General features: G+C 45.2%; 1 long non-coding RNA gene across 1 annotated transcript in view; it reads left to right on the top strand.

The window, feature by feature from the left end:
• LOC128335027 (uncharacterized) overlaps positions 1–22,778 on the top strand; it is a 173,695-nt gene extending 150,917 nt beyond the window's left edge. The window contains exon 3 of the long non-coding RNA XR_008311486.1: positions 20,456–22,778. This is a non-coding gene — a long non-coding RNA (uncharacterized LOC128335027). The remainder of the gene's footprint in view (positions 1–20,455) is intronic.
• The last annotated feature ends 4,567 nt before the right edge of the window (positions 22,779–27,345 follow it).

Raw genomic sequence — 27,345 nt, 5'->3', positions numbered from 1 at the left:
GAAAGAACAGAAGCCTTCTGGATATGGTAAGATGCATGCTTGCTGACGCACACCTCCCACAGAAACTCTGGGGAGAAGGCATCATGACTGCTACATACATACAAAACAGAATGCACACAAAGCCTATAGGAACAACACCATATGAAATTTGGCATGGTCATAAGCCATCCATGACACATTTGCGTGTCTTTGGAAGCACAGCTTACTCATACATCCCAACGGAAAAAAGGACTAAGTTAGGTGCTAGGGCCACAAAAGGGATTTTTTGTAGGCTACTCAGCACAATCCAAAGGCTACAGAATTCTGGATCCTGACACCAACAAGATAACCATAAGCAGATTGGTGTATTTTGATGAAAATGAAAGAGCTACGTCTTCAGAGGGGGCCTACACCGAAGCAAGCAACCAGACCCAACACCCTGATGACTGGATTATGCTTCCTGATCTCAGAGAAATTGAGGAGGAGGAGACAGCAGATCCAGATCCAACTACGCTCAACACAGAGACCCCCAGCGATCCACCAGATGCACCTGAGATAATGGGAGAGACCACAGAGGGTGAAGTGAGGTGATCAACGCGCTCAAACAGAGGTGTTCCAGCCCCGAGACTGTCCTACCTCGCAAGAACGGCGGAACAACCAGAACCTTCATCGTGGGAGGAAATATCCCAGCTACCACAACCAGAAGCCCAGAAGTGGAAACAAGCTGCAATTGAGGAGCCTGAGGCTCTACAGAAAAACAAAACCTGGACTCTTACTAAGTTACCTCAAAGGAAGGAAAGTTATAGGCTGCAAATGGGTTTTCAAACTCAAACATGATGCTGATGGTGAGATTCAGCACTACAAAGCCAGATTAGTAGCAAGAGGATATTCACAGAAATATGGAGAAGATTATAATGAAACATTTGCACCAGTGGTTAAACATACCACAGTAAGGCCTCTGTTAAGTATTGCTGTTAGCAAAGGAATGCATGTTGAACACCTAGACATGAAAACTGCATTCTTGCATGGTGAACTAGAAGAGGACATATACATGCAACAACCACCAGGTTTCTTAGAGAAAGGCAAAGAGGACTATGTATGTAAACTGCAAAAGAGCATTTATGGTTTAAAACAGGCTGCCAGAGCATGGAACACAAAACTAAATGATATGCTGCTTCAAGCAAACTTCAAAAGAAGTGAAGCGGATCCCTGCCTATACACGAAATTCACAGATAGCAAATGGACTTACATTTTGGCGTATGTTGATGATTTGATTCTTGCCTATGAGAATCCAGATGACAGCAAGGAAATAATGCATCATCTAAACAGAGATGTGGAAGTCAAGCGACTTGGCAACATTGCACACTACTTGGGCATTCAAGTACAAAGAGAGAAAGATGGAAGTTTCCTCATCAACCAAGAACAGAAAATTAAAGACTTGATAAACCTGCTCAGACTGGGAAATGAGAATCCTACACCAACTCCAATCGAAGTGAACTACATAAAGCAAGAAGATCAAACTGACATCCATAGATATGACATCCATAGATATCTGACATCCATAGATATCTGACTATCTATCTGACTATATGTCAGATATCTATATAGATATCTGACTATATGACATCCATAGATATATGACATCCATAGATATCTGACTATCTGACATCCATAGATATCGTGAAGCATTGGGTAAGCTTCTATACATTAATACACTCACTAGGCCAGATATTAGTACAGCAGTTGGCTTAGTTTGCAGAAAGACTGCATCACCAACAGTCAAGGACTGGAATGCAATTAAGAGACTTGTTAGGTACCTAAAGGGTACTGCACACTTTAAGCTCAAGCTGCCAGCTAACAGTCAACCAAAACTAGAAGCATACGTAGATGCAGACTGGGGTTGAGACCTAACAGAAAGGAAATCCACCAGCGGTCACATAATTTTCTATGGAGATGGAGCCATAAGCTGGTCAAGCACCAAGCAAGAAATAACAGCATCATCAACAACTGAAGCAGAATGTGTACCAGCTGCACAGGGCTGTCATGAGATACAATGGCTGTGTCAACTACTGAAAGATCTAGGCATAGATGTACCAGAGCCCATACCAGTGTATGAAGACAACCAAAGCTGCATTCAACTCTCCAAACAAGATGTAAAGAGGCGTACCAAACATATTGATGTGAAGTATCATGTAGTGAGAAATCTGCCAAAGGATGGACTGATCAAGCTGATCTACTGCCCGACAAATGAAATGCTTGCAGATCTAATCATTAAGCCACTACCAAGACCCTGCTTTGAAAAGCTGAGAGAAAAAATGAATCTTGTGAACTGAGTCACGAGACATCGAGAGAGGGTGTTGGAAGTTAAGGACTTTGCGCTGTCTCTTGTCTCAAAGACAGTGGAGGACAGACTAGTGAGTCAGAGGGCTAGAGGGTCAAAACATTGGTCATCCCTTCTCTACTGCTCTGACACTATCCCTTTGGAAAGTAGATTGCTACTCGTAGGGACTAACTTCCTTCCTCCCTTCTCTTCCTGTCCCTTCTGCCTTGCAACATGCAAGCAAGCTCCTCTCCTTGCACCATGTGTGCAGAGAAGATGTAGAATCCATCTGCATCCAGCTAGCTAGCTAGATTAGAGATCCTAACTCCTCACTTTCCAATCTAGAATGGAGTTCTCTAATAAATGCCTTATATATTGATTTGAAACTATGAACTGGCTCCAAGTTACTTTACTCTCAGCATACACGCATGCCTAACTAAATCCACTGTGTTGTGCCTCTGTGCACTCTGCTATAATTGAAAAAGGAATTCTCTACCAGAGAGAATTCCCAACAGCGACAGACTTTTGAACCCATGCAGAATTCAAGGGCCAGGTCTGGCACTGCACCATATGCAGATCTGCCAGCACAGGGAATCGCAGGAGGCAAGGAGGGTCACCGTTTCAGGGTACTGGCAAGGGTGCACATGTCCACATGGGCAGAGGGGCTGACAGGGGTCACGCCTTGACAGCAATCTGCTGGCACTTGCCAAACCAGGAAAGCAGTCTCCTGGGTAAACTTTCCCACAGCTTTCCTCCACACAGAAACCTGGCTCAATGTAGAGCCTCAGTGGCCTGGCACTCCCGTGAGTTAAGGAGATGTTTTGCCATCAGGCATCATGACTGAATTTGCTCGGCATTCCCTCTGATGGTTCTTCTCATGAGTTGTAAGGGGGTGTCCCCATTGCCTGGCACTCTCATGTGGAAGCGGTCCATTAGTGGTGTGCACTGGACCGCGGAGCTGCGGTTCGGAGCTGGGGTGGGGGGTTCCATTAAGGGCGGGGGGGGCTTTACTTACCCCTCCCGCCCTTTGCTGCTTTGGCGCCATAAATATTGCAAGAAATCCAGGCGGCAGGATCCCTCGAAGAAGGCTTCCTAGTTCCTTCTTCGCGCGTGCGCAGAAGGCTCCCTGCACTTCACACTCGGCAAGGCAGGGAGCGGGCGGGCGGACGGACGTCTCGCTGCCGCCCGCCCGAGCGCGGTTTCTCCTCCGGTCTGGGTGAGATTTAAGTGGGCTTCAGCGGCAGCAGGGGGCTTCGAGGGGGCGGCAGGGAAGCACCCTGCCGCCCCCCGATTTTTAAAATGAGGAGGAGCAGAGCCATAATTAGTAATAGAAGTGGGCGGCGAGGGATCCTGCCGCCCGGATTTCTTGCAATATTTACGGCGCCAAAGCAGCAAAGGGCGGGAGGGGTAAGTAAAGCCCCCCCCCCGCCCTTAATGGAACCCCCCACCCTAACCCTCCCGAACCAAAACCACCCCTTCTCCAGACCGGTTCGGAGGCCAGTAGAATGGCCTCCGAACCGATCCGTGCACACCCCTACGGTCCATCCTAGGTCAGACGAATCTGTCTTCACAGCACTTGTGCACTCTCCTAAGACTGGAGCACTACTTACCCTGGTGGATGGCTTTGCTCATGAGTAAGCCTAGGGAGTACAAACCCCCAAGGAGGAAGAGGATGGTCCCTGCTTCTCCAACCAACCTTTCAGTGAAAAAAATTGAACTTGGTTGATCCAGAACCCCTGCTGTCTTTTAAACCCGGCCAGGAGCACACACACACCCCAAACCATTTGCTCCCTTCCCAGTGATGGGACAGCCTGCTCATGTTGGCTGTACCTCCCATTAGAGGGACTGTGTACTGGGGAGGACCAAGGGCTGTCTGCCCAGGTCTTCCATGGGACCGAACACTCGCAGGGGGTCCAGCTAATCCCTCCATAGGGGCCCCTGCTTGGGGGGGGGGGCACCCAATTCTCAATGGCAAAAGCGTGAGCTTGAGCACTGCAAACCCCCCTTTTCTATAAAGCCTTGTGTGCACTCATAGGGGTTTTTGAACCCCATGTGACAGAGTCTGACCATGTGTGCAGATGGGAGAGACACCAGGTTCTGGGGTGGACCTTTAAACCCATTCAAAATTCCCAAGCTCAGTCTGGTGTGGTGCCTTATGCAGATCTCCTGGCACAGGGATCCATGGAAGAGGGGAGCCTTGTTTCCAACAACCCCAGAACGGTGGGGTCACCATTTGGGGCATGGGCAATGGTGCATATATCTGCATGGGTGGACAGACTGACACAATATAACAGTTACTTGTTGGCAGTCACCAAGACTGGAACAGCACTTGCCAAAGTACCCATCCCAACATTTTCCCTTGAGCATTCTTGCTTGGTTACTGAGCCCCAATGGCCTGGCACCAGGTGTGGAGCCAGCCGAGTGGCAGCCTGTGTCCAGCCCCGCTCAGCGGCCCCTTCCGAAATGCCCGTGCGCGTGACGTCACGCTCATGGGGCGTGGCTTGGGCTCCATAGGAGCCCAGAGTGAACTCCCCCCTCCCACGCCCGGGCCACCAAGAGCCCAGGCAAACTTTCTGCCAAGTATTTCAGGCAGCTCTGACTGCCTAATAGAATGTTTTCCCCTTCCTCTCCCTCTCTGGAGGGAGAGAGAGGGGAAAACGTCCTATTAGGCAGCCGACCCCGCCTGAAATGACGCTCCGAGAGCTCGTTCGGGCTTTCGGCAGCCCAGGCCATGCCCCCTTGTCATGTGACTTTGTCATTTGCAAGGGGGCGTGGCCTGGGCTGCCGAGAGCCCAAATCTGCTCTCAGAGCGTCATTTCAGGCAGGATTGGCTGCCTAATAGGACGTTCCCCCCCCCCCCACTCTCCAGAGAGGGAGAAGAAGGGGAAAACGTTCTATTAGGCAGTCGGAGCTGCCTGAAATACTTGGCAGGAAGTTTGCCTGGGCTCTCGGCGGCCCAGGCATGGGAGGGGGGAATTCGCTCTGGGCTCCTATGGAGCCCAAGCCACACAGGGCGGGGCTCTCTTGGCGGCTTCTCGCCATTGGTGGCTTGGGTTCTTTGAACCCTTTCGCCCAATGGTGGCTCGGCCCCTGCCTGGCACTCTCATGAGAGAGCACTCTGTTGTGGCAAGTGTTCAAACACCACATAGTAAATTTGATATTAGTGCTCAAAGACAGGAAAGGTTGCAGAATGCAACACAACACCTCAGAGCACCCACACACACACACACACTCCTCACAGGTGGTTCTTCTCATGAGTAACCCTAGAGACTGACCATGAGACCCCACCCCACATGCCAAATATTCCCCTCCTGGTGCTGTGATGGTGTGACCTGCTTATATAGCCACTTGGAGTGTTTGTGCTTGTGAACGTACAACACTGTTGCTTACTTCTCGGGGAGAAAAGCACTTGGTGTCCATGCTGTCATCCTGTCCCCTTTCTCTCCTGCTTGCCAAGTGGTGGGAGAAGGGACAGAGTTGGTATAGGGAATGCCCATTGAAAGAATGGCAAGGCTGCAATGGGGCATCATGGCATCCCTGTTGCCGGGCAATTGCATAGCTGCAAAGGTGACAGGAGGGGAGGGGCTTGTTATCCAAGCAACAGCCAGCAAGAAGCACCGATGGCATAGAGCAGCCACGTCGCTGGGTGGGTCTGCGCACCCACCTCTATGTATGTGGTTTGAAAATTGGCGCAAAACTGCAGTTATGGCAGAGTCCAGAGTACGATGTAACTTTGGTGGCCAAACCAGAGGTCTTGGCGCTGGACCTTTATGCAAACCGAAAGTTCAATTTGGAGTTTGGAGAGGCAAACCAGAGGTCGCTTTTGCCATCAAACTGTGGTTTTACACATTTGGATGTACTGGATTGGAGTTCCAACCTCTGCCCGGTCAACTCTGGTTTGACGTTACGTCTGAACCAAGCCCAAGAGTGGCATGCTTATGCTTTTCCTATTTTATGCAGAATATCCACTTACTGCATTGTATAGTGACTGTGTTCTCTTTCTTTCTCTCTTGATTGGTGAAATTTGTGGATATAAGAGTTTGGATTTTAAACAGTGGGACATAGAACACAGAAACTGACGTATATACGTCAAAACGTTTGTTCTTTGTTGCAGTTCCCTTTTTATGTTTTAACTTACACAATTTTTAAAAAATGTCTGGAGAGAAGTATTAAAGAAGTATATACACACACACACGATACCATGAAAGGCCCTTGTATGAAGACAAACAGTCAAAAGAGACTTTTCCTGGAGAAACTGAGTCACTTTCACTAATAGTTAGCAAATCTCTTATAAATATGGAAGTGGAGAGACCCAACTGTGGTGTTGCAGTTTAATGTGTGCTTTTCAACTTCTGTTCCCCATAAATTAGCCATTTTTTCCACAACTTCATTTTTAAAAACACAGCGCAGTTCTAGCACGAATAGTACAAAAATAAAGCTTTGAGAAATCATGGAAGGTTGGTGGGGAGGTTGGGGGAAATACATGATAGAATGCTGTTTTACCTCTCCATACATAACACAGACATTAATAAAAGCTCAGTGAAAAGGAAATTGAAAATGACAGCTTATTTTATTTTAAGCTTCCTTAATATCAATTGCTGACATACAGAGCAAAGATGCACTGGTGCAGTGAGAGAGCAGCCTAATAGAATTGCCCAGCTAACTGCACCAGTGCAGTAGGGAAGCAGCAATTTTTAATGCCCTCCCATTCTCCAAGAAGCCCTCTGTGCCATGTGAGAATAAGTCCTTGAGGGCTGTACAGCACTTGGGGATGAAACTTGCAGCTTCCCCACTGCACCAGCTCAGTTAGTTGGAAAGTTTTGCTAGGCTGATCTCTCGCTGCACCATCTCTCTCACTGCACCATCTTTGCTCAGTGTTTCAGCCAGTCTGTAGTGTGCCCATTTTGTATTTGGCTGCTCATTATAAAAATTGCTAACTGGTGAAAAGGCACTTACACAGAGTCCTTCCAGTGGCTATTGCTAGTGTCTCCATTGTGTTTCTTTTCATATTGTGAGCCTTTTGGGGACATGGAACCATTTTCTCATATATTTTCCTAGGTAAATAGCTTTGAGAAGTTCGTTTAAAAGAGGTATATATAAATAACAACATTTAACAGTTTTAAAGGATATTGTAGTGCTAGGGAAGATACTGAAAAGGGTGGATAAATTGATCAGAAGGGTTGAATATTCCTTATGAAGAAAAATTTAACTTGTTTTTTCAGTATCCAGACCACAGAAAGTACGCTGAGAGTATACCAGGGTACCACAGAAGACTGTGAGGACTTTCTTACAACTAGCTCTACCTGGGTAGTGCAGCCCTATCTAGGTAGAGCTCCTTGTGAGAATGCCAGGATCCCAGCACTCCTCAGCCGGGTAGCCTGGGCTTTTTTTAATTGATTAAGTGCCATCTGACTGGGGTGCCTGCCTCTTCTCTGCCTGCCTGACTGGGGTGCCTGCCTCTTCTCTTCTGCCCTCCCTGGTTGCCATCTGCCTCCCCCCAGGACTGCTTGCGGAGAGGCTTTGCAGGACTGGGGCTGTAAGGGTGACTGGGCAGTTTTTCCTGGTTCCACCTGCTGAGCTTACTGCTCAGCCTATATAGGAAGACTGCCAGTGGCGGCGGGGTCGCCACCGAAGGGGCGACACCAAAGGGGGTTGCCCCTTTGGGGGAGAAACGAGGGCGAGGGCTGGACACTTTGTCCAACCATTTGTATAGAGGGAGGCATTCAATAGTGGGGCTTCTATTTAATCCGTTTTAAGCTGTGCTGAGCTTGGGTTGAAGTTGTAATGTGTGTGGGTTTGTCTGGAGATGGGGAGCCAGGGAGTGCCTTCATTGAAGGTAGGGCAGCTATTCCAGTGGTGTTGGGTAATAGAAGAAGAAACGCTGGAAGGTCAGCAGGCTGTTCCAGGGGAAGGGTGGTCAGAAATCTAATAGCTGTCCCCCTTTCCGGCTGTCCTGCCAGCTCTTTGACCTTGGGGAGCACTGCCAACAACCCACATAACCTTACCTTGCTCCTCTGCAATGCCAGGTCAGCCCAAAATAAATCAGAACTCATCCATGATTTGATCATGGATGAAGGGGCCAACCTGATGTGTATTACTGAGACTTGGTTGGGGGAGGCTAGTGGTCCAGTTTGGTCCCAGCTTCTCCCGCCAGGATATTCTGTAGAGGAGCAGGTGAGGGGATGTGGGCGGGGATGTGGAGTGGCTGTGGTCTATAAGGATAACATCTCCCTTACCAGGGTCCCTGTTAGGGTATCGAACCATATCGAATGTGTGTACTTGTGTTTGGGGACCAGGGATAGATTGGGACTTCTGTTGGTGTACCGATCGCCCCGCTGCCCAGCGGAATCCCTTACTGAGCTCACGGACTTGGTCGCGGAACTTGCGTTGGAGTCTCCCAGACTTTTGGTGCTGGGGGACTTCAATGTTCATTTTGGGACCAATTTATCCGTGGCAGCTCAGGCATTCATAGCGGCCATGACGACTATGGGCCTATCCCAAGCGGTCTCTGGATTGACGCATATTGCAGGTCACACGCTTGATTTGGTCTTTTATTCTGATCAGGGTGGTGTTCCGTGGGTGGGGACTCCTACGATCTCCCCGTTGTCATGGACGGACCACCATCTGGTTAAGGTTGGACTTACAACCGCTTTCCACTTTCGCAGGGGCGAGGGGCCTATTAGAATGGTCCACCCGAAGAGGTTACTGGATCCGGTAGGATTCCAAGAAGCCTTGGAGGGATTTAATGTTGGCTCTGCTGGTGATCCTGTTGATGCCCTGGTTGAGAACTGGAACAACTTGCTCACCAGGGCAGTAGACACGATTGCTCCTAAGCGTCCCCTCCAACCTGCTTCAAAATTGGCCCCTTGGTATACGGAAGATCTACGGGGGCTGAAGTGGCAAGGTAGGCGAATGGAGCACAAGTGGAGAAAAACTCGACTCGAATCCGACAGATTATGACATGGAGCACATTTAAAGATATATGCTCAGGCGATACGTGTGGCAAAGAAACGGTTCTTTTCTGCCCGTATTGCCTCTGCGAGTTCACGTCCGGCGGAGTTGTTCAGGGTTGTGAGGGGACTAGTATCTGCTCCCTCTCCCTTGAACCAGAATTTGGAGGCATCAGTTACCCGCTGTGGTGTGTTTAATGAATTTTTCGCTGACAAAATCTCTCGGATTCGGGCCAACCTAGATGGAGACTCCACAATTAATTTGATGTCTGAACTGGAGGTGTCCGACAACTCCTCTTATACGATTCGACTGGATCAATTTCAGTTTGTGACTCCTGATGATGTGGACAAGCTGCTTGGAGCAGTGAGGCCTACCACTTGTCCTCTTGATCCTTCTCCAACATGGCTTGTTCTATCTAGCAGGGAGGCTGTTGTAGGTGGCCTGGTAGAAATCATAAATGCTTCTCTGAGGGAGGGCAGGATGCCTCCTTGTCTTAAGGAGGCAATTATTAGACCTCTTCTAAAGAAGCCTGCGTTAGATCCCTCAGAGTTGAGCAATTATAGGCCAGTTTCCAATCTCCCATGGCTGGGCAAGGTAATTGAGAGGGTGGTGGCCTCTCAGCTCCAGGCGGTCTTGGAGGAAACTTATTATCTAGACCCATTTCAAACTGGTTTTTGTGCAGGCTATGGGGTGGAGACTGCCTTGGTCGGCCTAATGGATGATCTCCAATTGGGAATTGACAGAGGAAGTGTGACTCTGTTGGTCCTCTTGGATCTCTCGGCGGCTTTCAATACTATCGACCATAGAATCCTTCTGGAATGTCTGAGGGGGTTGGGGGTGGGAGGCACTGTTTTACAGTGGTTCCGCTCCTACCTCTCGGACAGATTCCAGATGGTGTCGATTGGAAAAAATCTGAGCTTAAGTATGGTGTTCCTCAAGGCTCCATACTCTCTCCAATGCTTTTTAACATCTACATGAAACCGCTGGGAGAGATCATCAGGGGATTTGGAGCTGGGTGTTACCAGTATGCGGATGACACCCAGATCTACTTCTCCATGTCAACTTCTTCAGGAGTTGGCATATCCTCCCTAAATGCCTGCCTGGAAGCAGTAATGGGCTAGATGAGGGAGAATAAACTGAAGCTGAATCCAGATAAGACGGAGGTACTTATTGTGCGGGGTCGGAACTCTGGAGACGATTTTGATCTGCCTGTTCTAGACGGGGTCACACTTCCCCAAAAGGAACAGGTTCGCAGTCTGTGAGTACTTCTGGATCAACGTCTCTCCTTCGTTTCTCAGGTTGAGGCAGTGGCCAGGGGTGCTTTCTATCAGTTCTGGCTGATACGCCAGCTGCGCCCGTTTCTCGAGATCAATAACCTCAAAACAGTGGTACATTTGTTGGTAACCTCCAGACTGGACTTCTCTAATGCGCTCTACGTGGAGCTGCCTTTGTACGTAGTCCGGAAACTTCAGTTGGTTCAGAATGCGGCAGCCAGGTTGGTCTCTGGGTCATCTCGGAGAGACCACATTACTCCTTTGTTGATGGAGTTACACTGGCTGCCAATAGGCTTCCAGGCAAAATACAAAGTGCTAGTTATAACTTATAAAGCCCTAAACGGCTTAGGCCCTGGGTATTTAAGAGAGCGTCTTCTTCGCTATGAGCCCCACCGGCCATTGTGGTCACTTGAGGAGGTCCATCTCCAGTTGCCACCAACTCGTTTGGTGGCTACACAGAGACGGGTCTTCTCGGCTGCTGCCCCGAGATTGTGGAATGCGCTCCCTGCTGAGATACGATCCTCCCCATCTCTGGCAATTTTCAGAAAACACCTGAAAACACATCTCTTCAACCAAGCTTTCTCAGCTTTTTAATACTTGTTTTTAAATTGTTCTGATTATTTAAATGTTGTTTTATGATGTTTTTAATAGTTAATCATTGTTTTATGCTTTATAATTTTTGTTTTAATTATTAACTGATTTTAATGGTGTTTTAATGTAAACCGCCCTGAGCTTTTTGGAAGGGCGGTATAAAAGTTTTAATAATAAATAAATAATAAATAAATAAATCAAGTTGGTGTCAACTCTTAGCGACCACATAGATAGATTCTCTCCAGGATGATCTGTCTTCAACTGGACCTTTAAAGTCTCTCAGTAGTACATTCATTGCTGTTACAATCGAGTCCATCCACCTTGCTGCTGGTTGTCCTCTTCTTCTCTTTCCTTCAATTTTTCCCAGCATTATGGACTTCTCAAGGGAGCTGGTTCTTCACATAATGTGTCTGAAGTATGATAGTTTGAGCCTGGTCATTTGTGCCTCGAGTGAAAATTCTGGATTGATTTGTTCTATGATCCATTTGTTTGTTTTCCTGGCTGTCCATGGTATGCTCAAAAGTCTTCTCCAGCACCAAAGTTCAAAAGCGTCAATGCTTTTTCTATCTTGCTTCTTCAAAGTCCAGCTTTCGCATCCATAGAGTGTCACAGGGAAAACCATTGTCCAAGCCATTCTAATCTTTATAGGTGTAGACACATCACAGCATCTAAATATCCTTTCCAAGGCCTTCATTGCAGCCGTAACAAGTGCTAGTCTGTGGCGTATTTCTTGACTGCTGGATCCTTTACTGCTGATGGTCGATCCTAAAAGGCAGAAGCTATCCACCACTTCAATGTCATCTTTATCAATTCTGAGGCTGGTTGCTGTAACCGTTGTCATTAGTTTAGTCTTCTTTACATTTAGTTGTCAACCCATTTTTTCACTGTGCTCCTTGACTTTCATTATTAGAGCTTGCAGATCATCTGCATTCTCAGCTATCAGAGTGGTGTCATCAGTGTAGTACAAGTTATTGATGTTTCTTCCTCCAACTTTAAAACCACACTCCTCTTATTCCAATCCAGCTTCTCTCAGTATATGTTCAGCATATAAATTGAATAAAAATGGAGAAAGTATACAGCCTTGTCTTACTCCTTTGCCCATCTGGAACCAGTCTGTTTCACCATGTTCCATCTGGACTGTGGCTTCCTGTCCTGTGTATAGGTTTCTCATGAGAACAATGAGGTGTTCTGGAATGCCCATTTTCCTAAGGATATTCCACAACTTGACATGGTCAACACAATCAAAGGCTTTTCTGTAGTCAATAAAGCACATATTGACATCTTTTTGATATTTTTTGGCTTTCTCAATTATCCACCATGCATTAGGAGCCCCTGGTGGCGCAGTGGTAAAACTGCCGCCCTGTAACCAGAAGGTTACAAGTTCGATCCTGACCAGGGGCTCAAGGTTGACTCAGCCTTCCATCCTTCCGAGGTCGGTAAAATGAGTACCCAGAAATGTTGGGGGCAATATGCTAAATCATTGTAAACCGCTTAGAGAGCTCCGGCTATAGAGCGGTATATAAATGTAAGTGCTATTGCTATTGCTATAGTAATGATGTCTCTTGTTCCTTGGCCTTTTCTGAAACCAGCTTGAACATCCGGCATTTCCCCTTCCATGTAGGGCTCTAATCTGCATTGCTTCTCTCCTCTTCTTGGCAATTTCCACTGTCTGTTCTGACATCCATGTTGCATTCTTCTATTTCTTAGTCTTTGGCAGTCTCTTTTCACATTTATCCTTAACAACTTCTTTGATTTCATTCCACAGTTCCTCTGATTCCCTATCAATGAGGTTCAGAACTTCAAAGCAGTTCCTGATGTTCTCCTTGAAAATGATGGGTACATTCTCAAGATCATATTGTGGGAGCTGGATAGCTTTGCTTTTCCACTTTAGCTTAATTTGGAACTTGCACATGAGCAGTTTGTGATCTGTTCCACAATCAGCCCCCAGCCATGTCTTTGCTGTTATAACTGAGGTCTTTCACCTCCTTGCACCAATAATGTAATCAATTTTATTTCTATGTACTCCATCTGGTGATGTCCATGTGAATAGGCACCACTTTTGTTGTTTAAAGAATGTGTTAGCAATGAAGAGATCATTGGCTTGGCAGAAACTAATAAGTCGTTCTCCTGCTTTGTTTCTGTTTCCTAGGCCATATAGGCTGACTGTGTTTTCCTCCTTACCTTTTCCAACTTTGGCATTCCAGTCTCCAACTACCAGCATCACATCTTGCTTGCATGTTCTGTCAGTTTCAATTTCAGACTGGACTTGAGCATAAAATTAATCAACTTCCTCTTCTTCTGCATTAGTTGATGGGGCATAGACTTTAAGAACTGTCATGTCCACGAAATCTAATTGATATTAGTCGGTCACTGACCGCATTGTATCCAAGTACTGTCATTGCTATATCCCTCCTGACTATGAAAGCAACACCATTCCTTCTTTGGTTTTCGTGTCCTGAGTAGTAAATGGTATGGTTTTCTGACTGAAAGTGTCCCATTCCAGACCATTTTAATTCACTGATGCCCAAGATGTCAATCTGTAGTTGATTCATTTCATCTTTCACTGTGTAGAGCTTTCCCATATTCAAGCTTCTTACGTTCCACATTCCCATTGTAATTCTGTCTTTGCAGCTTTGGATTTTCTTTTCCCGCACAGCAACATCAGCTGCTAGACATCCAAAAGGCTTTAGTCTAACCGCATCATAAACACCATCCGTACTCTGAGAGATCCTTAGCATTTCCTCAGTAGCATGTTGAGTACCATCCCACCTGAGCGGCCAGTCATCCGGCACTACATCGACAATCATTCTGTTTTGTCTATCCATGCGGTTTTCTTGGTAAAATACAGGAATGGCTTGCCATTACATTCTCCCACGCAATATGAAATGATGCCTTTGTCGTTGTCACTGAAGTGATCGTCCACCTCCAGCACCTTCCTATATCATTGCTGCCCAATGTAGGTGCCAGCTGGGATGACCTGGGAGTATACCTCCCAGCATACTTCCCTCATCCCTCCCAGGAACACACACACACACACACACACACACACACACACACACACACACACACACAGAGCAACGATGAGGCAGCATAGCAGGACTTGGGGGAATGTGGGCTAAAAATGCCCTCTTATCCCATCACCTGGTCGTATGGGCAGCCATTGAAACAATAAAGGCCAGAGGAAGGAGCAACCCCGCCTCTAGTGTTTCCACGCTGCTCATGTGGTGCATTGTGGGATGCCCTCCTATCCCATCACCTGGTTGTGTGGGCAGCTGGGCTGCCGGCAGCCATTGAAATGATAAAGGCCACAGGAAGGAGCGACCCAGCCTCTAGTGTTTCTACCACTGCTTGTGTGGTGCATTGTGGCTTCACCAGGGGTGTAACTATAATAGGGCAAGGGGAGAGAGTTGTCTGGGGCCCCACTGCCTTGGGGGCCCCCCCCAGAGGCAAGTCACATGACTGACCCAGCCACGCACCTGCCCGGGCTTCCTTCAGTTGTATTCATCCTCTGAAATTGATGTGAGTGTTAAGACCTGGAGCTACCAGAACAGCATGTCTATCTCTCGTACCATTAAATGACTGGGGGGGGGGGATTTTAAAATCTTGTCTCTGGGCCCACTCCAACCTTGCTACACCCCTGGGCTTCACTTTCCCGGCCTCCAGGTCACCATACTGCTTGCTGCATCGGCGATCATGTGAGCAGGTGAGCAGCACTGCTGGAGGATCACCTTTGGTCATGTGGGGGAAGGTAGGAATGACCCTGCCTTCCCCCCAGCCCTGCCCAGCCCTGGGTATGATGGTCATGAGAATGACCTTACTGTCTATACAATGTAACAGAGTTACAGGTCATGAGTTCTGAAATAGATACACCTTTGTCATGACTCTCCAAGGCATTTCTTAAATTTTATAATATAACATACTGTTACGGTGGTTGCTGGCAGGAGCCTTGGCTACATTACCTGGTGCAAGGGTAAGACTGCCTGGCCCAAAGCTTGCAGGGGCTTTCATGGACTTGGCATTCAGGCATGTTTGTACTTGTGTTAGACTTGGACCCTTCAAAATTATTTGAAGTCAATTGTACACTAATATCATCAAAATCAGAAGGATCTGCATCTATTAGAGGCTTAGATAACTAGCCTAACATTAATCCTAAACAAACCCATATGCACACAAACCATATTTGTATGAGCTGGCCAAGCCTAACTGGGACAAAAACATGGAATGATTCTACCCGCTTGGTAGCCCCACTGTGTTACATGCTATTCTACTCTGGAGGGTCCCCCTCTAGAAATGGGTTTGAAGCCTGTGGAGGACTTCTATGGGGAGGAGGGTGGGTAGGACAGGGCAGGATAGGGCATCCTTGACTGCAGCACCAGCTATGGAACTTCCTCTCCTGGGAGACTATCCTGGGCCTTTCCTTATTAAGCTTTCATTGACAGGCGAAGATTATCCTCTTTCAGCATTCCTTTGGTGTTTAATTCTACCCTCCAGAACTGTTTGGTTTTTTATTACTGCTTGGTCTTCTTGCTGATTCTGTTCATGTGCTATTTGAATATTTTATTGTTCAGTTGCAGTCTTTTAGTTGGCTCTTTACTGCTTATTGTACCTTTTATTTTTATCTGCTGTACACCACTTTGAGGATCCTTTTTTGCGGGGGTAAGGTGTGTGTGTGTGTGTGTGTGTGTGTGTGTGTGTGTATAAAAAATATCAGTAAGTATCTGTTACAACAAAAATGTGAAAAATGAAAAAACATATATCCCATATATGTTATCTCATATATATCTCATATATCCCATTTCTCGCCTTTGTTTGTGGTAAACCTTTTTTGAACCTATAACATTTTAGACTGTAAGTAGAAGTTCAAATGATGCAATGATTACCCCATACCAGAACTCTAGAACCAAAAAACTGAAAGAATGCTAGGCCTTTCTCTTTGGCATCCTAGGTTTCTATGAACAGAGATTTTTTGCATAAATTCTCAGTCATAACAGCGCCCACATGCAGCCTAAAGTTGTACAGCATTACAAAGGTACAATGGGTAGCTACCAGGCAGGGAGAGAACCTTTATGGTAGTGGCCCCCATGTGTGAAATGCCCTCCCTAGGTAACTTTTTGTTGCCCGCCTGGCAACTTCTTTATATACATTTAGGCACCAGGCAAACACCTTGTTCTGTTGAGCATTTGGCCTGTAACTGTGTTGTTTATATTGGTTCCTGCTGGTTCTCTACTGGCTTTTTCAGCTTTACTGGTTGTTTTATTGTTTTTAGGTTCTTATGTTTGGTATTATTGTTTTAGATTTGATTTTAATGTTTAATGTCTTTTGATTGCAAACCACCCCGAGGGTATTGTCAGTTGGAAGGTATACAGATTTAGTGCATGCATACTTACATACCGAATACAGAATTACCACCTCAATGACAGCCGAGCCACTGTGACATTTATTTAGTCTTAGCAAAGTAAAGCTGTTTTCCGTTGCTACATACAGTTGCCCTATTTGTCTTTTTACAGTGGCTTGCTTACTGTGCAAGAGAATGAGGTCATTGTGAGGAGGCTGTTCCACGGGGCAGCAGTGCCTGGTGGTTAGAGCTCCTTTCACAGAGCTGTGTGATGTACCACCTATTATTTCTAAGTGTTGGAAATTTAATAAGCTTACTCTTGTGTAATGCAATTTGTCCCAAAATTGCATTTGTACAACTTATGCAAATTCTATAACTGCACCATTACTAGGCTGCTGTACTATTGCACAATATGTCAGCCCATCAACAGAGAAATGGAAACTGGGAAAAGAAAAGTCAAAACAGACAAGAGCGATGTGCTAGGAAGGGGCCAATTAACCAGCCTTGCTGTTGGCCCTGCAAAGAAACCAGGACAAAACTCCAGGGAGTTACTTTTGACCTGACTGATCAGTTCTTCCAACACTATTTGAGAACATGGTCGTTCAGGGCTGGCCAGCCTGAATGGAAGGGGTGGAAGAAAGTAACTCTCGCCTCCAGGTTCCTTTGCCAAGTCTCGTCTCTGCTGCTCTATCCAAGATCCCTTCTTTCTTTGGGGAAGGAAAAAAAAAAGCAAAAGAAAAAAGAAAAAACACACCACACAGTTAACCACCTGTCAGGGCTGAGGACACAATAAGGCAGCCCCCAAAAGAGCTTTTCATGCATGCGTAATATATTTGTTCAGCTATTCACTTAATGAAGCTGATAAATGTGATGCAAAACAATAGTCAAGTTAATCTATTTAGTAAAATGTTTTGAGACTTTCAGGCGATGTTAAGGAGGGTAGTGTATGCAGGGCCATTTTCATTTCAATGCACTCATCTCTCCCCCCTCTTGGGGGATGGAGGGGGAACGGGGGTAGATTCAGGCAACCTATGTGAATATAATTTCTTATAAATGTGTCTTTAATGGGTTTAATTCACCCTTGCCAGCTGTTTTTGGAGCTGGTTTGAAAGAGCAAAACAAACGTGCCAGGTTTGGAAAGCTAGTTAAAATTAGTTTCGGTCATTGGGGCCAAGCTATATTTCCTGCAAACCATCTGCTTGATTGGCACAATAGAAGGATTTTCAAGAAAAAAAAGGGGGGAGAAGGAGGAGGGGGAGAGACTAGCAAAGCTTTGAACAACCCAACAGTTACTGTTCCTTGTGCTGAATTCTAAAGGTGAACGCCTTAGGTGTCTTAATATAGCATGTCCCATTCAGGCACTCCGTGAGCTCAATGAGCATCAATAAGAGCGCGCTTAGGAAGGTATTTAGCTCCAGGCAGAGAACTTTCCTCTTCACCTCTCTCAGGAAAGTTAAAGAAGAGAGAAAGAACTCTCTCTGTGTATGTATGTAGATAGATAGATAGATAGATAGATAGATAGATAGATAGATAGATAGATAGATAGATAGATAGATAGATGTGTGTGTGTGTCCTCATCAGCCAAAGAGCCTCTGTCTCACTCATCAAAAGACTACGGCCAGGCCCAAATGACTACCTGGTTGGGCCTTCCCTATTCCATCAAAGACTGCAAGGGCTGTGGCTTGGAATGCCCAAAGCCTTCCAGCAAAGCAAGGCTAAAAAAAGAAGAAGTGAAGATGTGCCAAGCTATTTCTCAAATATTATATTTATCAGTACTTTGCAAATGTGTGATGTTCCATAAAATATGAAAATGGATGCTGCTTCCTTTTTTGTACCTGGGTTCTAATCCCACTTGTGTTTAGATTTATGCTCTGAACATAAGTAGATTGGTTCTTATTAGGAAGAAATCTCAAGTTTACAAGCATTCGAACACAAGTCAGCCACATGGGCCCCCATGATGGCCTGAGCTGAGCCACCAATGTGATCCAGTCATAAGTATTTCTATATGTATTGGCTGTCATTCTGGATAGAGGCACTTTTTAAAAATTGCTCTGGTATGCCAAGGAACTATATTTCGTATAAATTGACCCTTTGCAGGTATGACCATGTACATACAGGATTAGGCTTGTGGTCACTACTACTAACCCAGTTAGAGTGGTTTATAGTAGTAATCAAAGAAGCCAATCTTAGATATGGGGATGCCCGCCTACCATTGACTTGCCATGAACAGCATGTTCAAGTAAAATTTGTGGCTGCCAGCCTTCCTGTGCCAGTGGCCATGTGAACTGTAATGGAACTTAAGGTGACATAAGGATGAGAGTGTCACATGCAGTGCCATTGAAATCACCACCCATCTGGCCTTCCACAAAATGAATTGAATTGAAATGAGTGTTAAGCTACAATCCTAAGCACACATGCACAGAAATCAATGCATTATGTTCAGTACCAATCGATTGTGATTGTCTTACACAGAGCATCATAGAATATGTTTATGTTTTTGATTGCTTGTACAATATAGACCAATGAACTCACTATGATATACATTTCTGTGAATGGGTCTAGGACTGAGATGCATTACTTCATGCAACTTTCTATCTAACCATGACATTTCATATTTGGCGGGGGGATTTCTTTGTGAAAATGTTTACCAGTCAAAGTTTCAGCAATCTTAACCTTATATATTTTTTGGCCAAGAGGCAATTCTCACAATCATCAGGGGTGGGCTGGGAGGGCATGGGGGGAAGGCTGCTCTTAACCTACCTTCCCTCCAGACAACCAGACCATCCATCTTCAGCGCACCTCCCACACACCCACAGGGGCAGCCCAGCTCCATGCAGCTCCGTGAGACATGGAGCAGGGCAGAGAGATCTGGGGCTGAAACTTGTTGTTCGTGTCTCCAGATATCCCACAATGCATTGTGTGACACACACGTTGCATTGGGGATTCCCCCATTAGACGGGTGGTCTATGTGCCCATCTCTGTGTCTCCTTAGGCTGAACTCAGCCCAAAGAGAGACACAATACCTGGTAGCCAAGATAAGGGTGCAAGCACACTCTTAATCTCTTTTTCCCCTCCAAATTCAGTTTTTATTAATTTTAACAATAATAATATTCATTCATAACAAACAAAATAAACAAAAATGGACTTCCTGCACATCTCTCTTCATGAAGCATCAACTATAAAATTTACCCTTGCTATAATAGTAATTCAAAACATAAATTTAGACCCTTACAAACACAGTCGCACACTCTTAATCTCGACTAACAGCTGAGTTTCTTAAGAGAGTTAAACGTGTGGGGAGCAGAGGGATCCGTGAGGATCCCACTGCTTCTCACAACCAGTCTAATCCCAGCTGGGTTGCCCCAGGCTGGTTTAGGCTGGTCAGGAGAATAGCCTCCAAGGGTCATGGATTACTGTGCAACTTAATAAAGTGCATTCAGTGTCAAGGTGGTAGACTATGAAATCCAAATAAGGTTAGGTGCACCAAATCCCACTGAAATTAATGAGCCCAAAGTCCTTAAGGATGTACCATATGACTCTTAAATATATATACTGCTTTACATAGAAACAAACTCCACTGAATATGATGGAGATTCCAAATAAATTTGTCTAAGATACAGTGTGAGATACTTCAAATGTTACTCTCTCTCCTGTATAAGGAAAAGAATGCAGCCATTTGTAGATCCTCATGGATGTATTGTAAGCACATCCACATCACCGTCTATAGAAGCATTTCGTGTATTTTCCTGAATAAAAGTGTTTTCCTTGCAGGAAAACCTAACATGTGAAGCAACCTTAAGTCCTTTTTATTAGACTAATGGTGATGTATAATACATTTAGCTTGGATATAGGGTACAACATTTTGGATACAAACTAAACACATTACTCCTGTGGGAGTTGCTTTATTGTTCTGCATTGTTTTAGCCGTGCTGCTTAAGTAAGGCCCATTCATTTGAATTGGAATCATTTTTATGTAATTTTTAGCTTCTCTCTTTTTCTTCACAGGTTCTAACACCAATGGTCAGACTTTGAGAAATTGAGGAAACACCACAGTGACTACAAATGAATGCAGGACAACATGGAAGATGGATATGGTAATGAAGAATGATGAGAAGACCATTTCAGCAGAACAGAACTCCTGTCACTGAGAATTCATACCTGGAGGGCTGCAGCTGCTAGATCATCACCAGCCTGGATCCAAATGAACACCACTTACATCTGCAAGATAAGACCAATGTTTGACTTGCTGACTTGGATGTTTTAATGAGAATGCCTGCCCAGAAAGTACTTACAGTTTGTACTTTGCATGTTTGGAATATATTCTGTAACAGTAACAATTCCACCCTTTTGTGCTATATAATCATATTTCCAAGAAACCATATTTACTGCTATGCTTGCATTGTAAAACCTGTGAATTCTAAACTAATAGAGAGTTTGGGAGAGCCTTAAAGATCCATTTTATTAGCCTGACTTTTAATGATATCTAAGTTTAATTTTAATTTTAATCTGGTTTAAATGTTTTCAGGGTTTTTTAAATTGTTTTATTATGTGGTTTTTGTTTTTTTTAATGTAAACCCCCCTGTGCCACTTTAGGAAGGGTGGCAGATAAATTGAATCAATTTTTAAAAAATGGAGTGCACCAAAGATAATCTTAATTTAAAAAGCCCTTTGAACTTGTTTTTAGACACTCCTTTATTAGTTATGCCCCACACCATAACCTGGTTAGTTCAAATGTTTGCACTTTGGAATTTAGTTCCATCCAAACCAGTGAAAGAAAACTCAACCTAAAACCTTGATGGTAATCCATATTCCTGATAATTCATCTTTATGTAAAGATGGAAATATATATTATAGTAATGTAACAGTACTGAATGTTTAGGATTCACTTATTATTTATTTTTAAACTTTCATGTTCCTTTGGAACCCAGAGTGACGTGCAAGTCAGAGCATTTAAACACAACAAAATACCACAATAACAATAAAAGCAAAAAATGCAGTCAGCTGCATGTTGCAATTTTAAAAACTTCCAGCCTCCAATCAATAATAAATAAAACAGGAAGGAGTGGAGCAGTAATGCAAGGTGATTACAGCACAAGATACACCAAAAGCTCCCCTAAAAGCCATCTTTTTACCAGGCATTTAAAACCAATTAGTGGCAGTGCTAGATGGGCCTATCTAGGGAGAGCATTCCACAGAGCTGGCACCATAATTAAAAAGGTCCAGCCACCCGCTACAACTCAGCCACTGGAAGGAGTCCAGAGCAGGGTCACCAATGCTGAGCAAACTAGCCAAGAAGGAACATACAGAAGAAGGTAGTCCTCATGATATCTAGGTCCAAAGCCAGCATTTCACATTGGGACCAAAATATCAAACGGTGCTGGCTGACATACTGTGCAGTGCGGATACTGATGCTTCCTAACGTAAACTGTGATACAGCACAGTTGTAGAGATGCCAAAATTGTGCAAGGGGACTTGTGTGATCACAGGGCCATTATTTCTAAAGGCTACAACTTGCTTTAGGAAGATGCAACAGTGCTTTCATTGCATTAAGTGCAAATGGAGCATTGTGTGGTATGTCAGCCAGTGAGCAGATCCGATCTGATCATTTCATGACAGCTAACCTGATGACAGTATTTTATACCGGCAGTAGATTCTGATCAGTTTTTAAAGGAGAACTCCATGCAGATCTATTCCTATTGACTGAGTCCAGTAGCCAGTGGCTCCAAAGGACATACTGTCATATAGGTTAATATATATATATTGTATTGTACTAACATAGAAATGAGTAACAAGAACACAGAAGTTTTCAAGGTTCACAGAACTGTTTTGCCTGATAGAATTGGAAACTCAGAAGCTTGCTGATGGCCCAAAAGAGATCTCTGTTCACATTTAAGACATTTGCTTAAGCTGCTTAATTCAAAATCTACTTGATCAAGGTCCTTCTTGCATTTAAAAGGCATAATCAAGACAAAACTAGGGATCTGTTGAAATGAATGGTTTAAACCAGCAAATACAGTCAGACCAATACATCAAGCGTATTAGAAGTAAAACCAATTTAGTTCTATGATGTCTACTTTTTCATAGGAAGCATGCTTAGGACTACAGTATTGTGTCTGGACACAGGTGGAACCAGCAGATGCAAGAGTGCAAGTGGCCAGTGGCGGCCCGTGAACGCCCCACTGCGGGGGGGCAGCAGGAGGCACCTTTAAGGGAATCGCCGCCATTACTCACCTTGCTGACACAGAGCCGAGCCCCCGCCAGCAGCCAGGTGAGTGGTGGTGGTGATTCCCTACTGCAGGGGCTGCTGGGCGGCATGCCACTTCTCTGAACCGTGTTCAGGTGCAGCAGCTGCAGAGGTAAGCACAGAATTAATTTATCCTTAAAGGTGCCTCGTGCCGCCCCCCCCCCAGTGGTGCATTCACGGGCTGCCACAGCAAGTGGCCCCCAGAGAAATAGCTCCCCCCCCAGCTCCTCCACTGTGATAACTTGAAGGAAAACCACTTTTCACAAATGTAGGGTGCTTCTTGATCATCATTCTATGTATTTATTTATGACATTTCATACCCCCCTATCCAGAGACCCTGGGCAGTGCACAACTTCGAAACAAAAAATTAACAATCATTTACAACCATCAGCTTAAAACAATATAAAAACAAATTTTTAAAAAACAGTTATCAACAGCCACTGCAACTGTTTAAATAATGGCATAATATGGTCTCTTTGGGTTATCCCAGAGACCAATCTGGCTGCCACATGTTGGACTAACTGAAGTTTCCAAACTACATACAAAGGCAGCTCCACGTAGAGCACATTGCACTAGCCAAGCCTGGAGGCTACCAGCATATGCACCACTGTTTTAAGGTCACCTAATGGCGCAGGGGGGAAATGACTTGATTAGGAAGCCAGAGGTTGCTGGTTTGAATCCCCACTGGTATGTTCCCCAGACTATGGGTAACACCTATATCAGGCAGCAATGATATAGGAAGGTGCTGAAAGGCATCATCTCATACTGCATGGGAGATGGTAATGGTAAACTGCTCCTGTATTCTATCGAAGACAACCACAGGACTCTGTGGTCACCAGGCGTTGACACCAACTCAACTGCACACTTTACCTTTACCTCCAGAAATGGAAGTAGCTGGTGTATCAGCCACAGCTGATAAAAAGCACTCCTGGCCACTGCCTTAACCTGAGAAACCAAAGAGAGTTGGGGATCCAGAAGAGTTTGGGATCCAAAGAGCGGTGGGGGATAGTTGTCCCAAAGAGAGAAGAGAGCAAGAGAGATTGGTCAAGGCTAAAAAGGGCTGTAATTCTACATGTGGGAGCATTCTACTCTCAGCTCTGCACAGAAATCTCTCAGGTTTCATAATGTGCCTCCCAGGCTATGCACCTCTTCTTTCAGGGGGAGTGTAACACCATCCAGAACAGACAATTAAATCACCTCTCGGGTCCTGACCCCCTACAATGAGCACCTCCGTCTTGCTTGGATTCAGCTTCAATTTGTTATCCCTTATCCAACCCATTACTGCCAGTAGGAAGGCATTTAGGGAATGAGTGCCATTTGATGATGATGATCATGATCATGATCATGATGATGATGGTAAATAGATTTGGGTGTCATCAGCATACCGATAACCTAAAACCTCCTGATGATCTCACCCAGAAGTTTCATGTAGATATTAAAACGCATTGGTGACAGAATGGAGTTCTGAGAGACTCCATATAATAGCTCCCATTTTGAGGAGCAACAATCTCCAAGTTACACCTTCTGGAAACTACCCAAGAGATAGGAGCAGAACCACTGCCTCCTATCCCCAGTTCCCCCATGCGATCCAGAAGGATACCATGGCCATTGGTATCAAACACTGCCAAGAGATCCAAAAGACCCAGCAGAGACACACGCTCTCTCACAATTCCCTGGTAAAGGTCATCCATCAAGCCAACCAAGGCTGTCTTTAGGATGGGGCCATTAATGTGAAATACACCATTACTTTTCTTTCAGAAATATACTGTGGATACAGTTCATCCCAGGAATTGCACTTTGTATATCTATATCATATAGATATATATTGCAGCCACTGTGCATGAATGTTGCTGATGTAAGACCGAGAAGAGGCCTCCAATATAATTTCTATATCTGTATGTTGTATTTGGCATAATAAACCAATGTATGCACACACTCTTTCCCCCCTGCCCCACTATTCGCTCTCTTTCTTCCTGCTCTGCTGCCCGGTAAGTTGCCCCCCACCTTCAAAAGGGGGCTGCAGAAGGGGGGGTTCAGCTTTCAACAGGAGGAGACAGAGGTGCTCCTGGACCTTATCAGTCTAGCCTGCAGCTGCCCCCACCACCCCAATTATTAGGTGGCTTGTCTGAAAGAGGGCAGAAGCTGGGAAGAAGTGCCACCTGATCATGGGGGGTGGGGGGCAGCTGCAGTCTAGACTAATGAGCCCCAGGAGCACCTTTCTCTCCTCCTATTAAAAGCTGAGCCCCCACCCACCACAGAACTTGTTGGACCTCTTGAAAGAAGCCCATTTGAGGGGGGGCCTACCCAGCAGCAGAGCAAGAAGAAAGAGTGTGGGTGGTAGATCAGAGGAGATAAAGAGAGTGTGGGGCCGGGGGAATCGCAGAGCCCAAGCCGCCTTTCTGAGCAGCAGCCTCCCATTGGCTTGGAAACAGAGTACTCCGGCATGGTTGGGAGAGGCAGGTGAGAGAGAGAGAGAGCGAGCAGGCCCTGAGGGAGCGCAGAAGTGGAGGCAATTGCCCTGGTTGCCCCACCCTAAGGACAGCCCTGCTCCAAACCCCACCAAAGAGGGGAAACAGAGGCCCTCAGCAAAGCTTGGAATAAATTAGTGGAATCCCATTGATTCCACTGGAGTTTACTTCTGAGTAAACACACACAATAATAGTGTGTTGACACTAGGTGGGAATTACATCTGAGATTTCCTTGCTGTACTTCTTTGGAGCTTTCTGGAAGAATGTAGCTGAGCACTGTGAGAAAGAGGATGCTGGTGAACACATGACTTTTCCAGCAGCATTTTGATAACTGAACCTGCAATTCTAAGTGCACACCTAGAAGGAAGTAAAGTCCACTAAACACAGTGAGACTTGCTTCCATATAATAAGGGAACGATCCCTGAAAAACAAAACAAAAACAATCCCTGAAAAATTGTCATGGGGATAGGAGAATAATGCAAAGGTCCTTTCAAAAATGTGTGTAAAACAATGTAGAAATCCTGTGAAGTAAACTCACCAGCACACCAACCAGCACACAGACTGTTCTCAAAGAATCTGACATTAGCCAAAGCATCACACCGGGCATAAGGTCTGTTAGTATATTTAAAACAAGTTGATCTAGTAAGAACTAATCTGCCTACTTTCCTTTCACTATAATCTTAATGGATAATTACTATCTTCACAAGTTAGCCCACTTCAGCCTTAAACATTCACACATTTGCCATCTTGAATTGGGTTGGATGACATCATCACAAACTATGCTGTTGAGCTGTCCCGTCCCTATAGCAAATTTGGTTCAAACCAGTTAGGCGGTTCACAAATTAGCCCATTTGTGACTCAAATGTCCATGCGTCTGCCATCATGCACTGGGTGGATGACATCATCACAAACCATGTTGTTGAGGTGTCCCTATGTGTCACTCACTACAACTGTACCCAATTTGGTTCACATTGGTTAGACCACTTACCACAAGTTAGCCCACTTGTGCCTCAAACATTTACACATCCACCATCTTGAATCAGGATGGATGCCATCATTACAAACTATGCCATTGAGGCATCCTTATGTGTCCCTGTAGTGGTAGCAAATTTGTTTCAAATCGGTTAGGTGATTCACAAGTTAGCCCACTTGCACCTCAAATGTTCACACATCCACCATCTTGAATTGGGGTGCATGACATCATCACAATCTATGACACTGAGGAGTCCCTATGTGTCCCTACAGCTGTAGCAAATTTGATTCAAATTGGTTAGGTGGTTCACAGGTTAGCCCAGTTTCACCTCAAATGTTTACGCATCTGCTATACTGAATTTTGGTGGATGACATCATTACAAACTACACCCTTGAGGTGTCCCTACAACTGTACCCAGTTTGGTTCGTATTGGTCCTCGCATTGAGAAGTTGATAGTGGGAGGCACACAGACACACACAGAGTGCTGGATGATGTTATAAGCTTACTTTCCTTAAGGTGCTAAGTAGGAGACAGCGTGGTGTAGTGGTTAGAGTGCTGGACTAGGACCGGGGAGACCCGAGTTCAAATCCCCATTCAGCCATGATACTTGCTGGGTGACTCTGGACCAGTCACGTCTCTCTCAGCCTAACCTACTTCACAGGGTTGTTGTGAGGAGGAACTTAAATATGTAGTACACCGCTCTGGACTCTTTGGAGGAAGAGTGGGATATAAATGTAAATAATAATAAATAATAATAACAATAACAAAAATGCCAATAATCCCTCCTCTTCTACTTTGTAGAGAATAGAGCAAGAAAGAGATAGTGACCGGCGTAATGAGGAGCATTACTCAAAGTAATCCTACTGAAATTAAAAGAACATGCTAAAGAATGCCTAACATTTTTTTAATGTCAATGAGACTACTATGAAGAAGCCATGATCCTATCACGCATTAACCATTAAGTGGAGGCCTGAGGAAGAAATCTAATCTGTATATGCTCAGAGGCTACATCACTTGTGTACAACTTTTAAAATATACTACTTCCTGGGCAGAAGGGAAAGGGACAGATACTAATAAGGATCACCAAAACATGCCACAGCTTTATTAAAGATGAAGAGGAGCCAAGGCCAGAAGAGCTCACATCAGCTCCTTAGGGCCAAACTGTAGCCAGAGAACAGGCCCTGGAAAGGTGGGGAAAGGGCTGCTGCTC

This window comes from Hemicordylus capensis, chromosome 1, assembly GCF_027244095.1.
Source record: "Hemicordylus capensis ecotype Gifberg chromosome 1, rHemCap1.1.pri, whole genome shotgun sequence".
Lineage (NCBI taxonomy): Eukaryota > Metazoa > Chordata > Lepidosauria > Squamata > Cordylidae > Hemicordylus > Hemicordylus capensis.
This window is presented reverse-complemented; position numbering and strand designations above follow the sequence as displayed.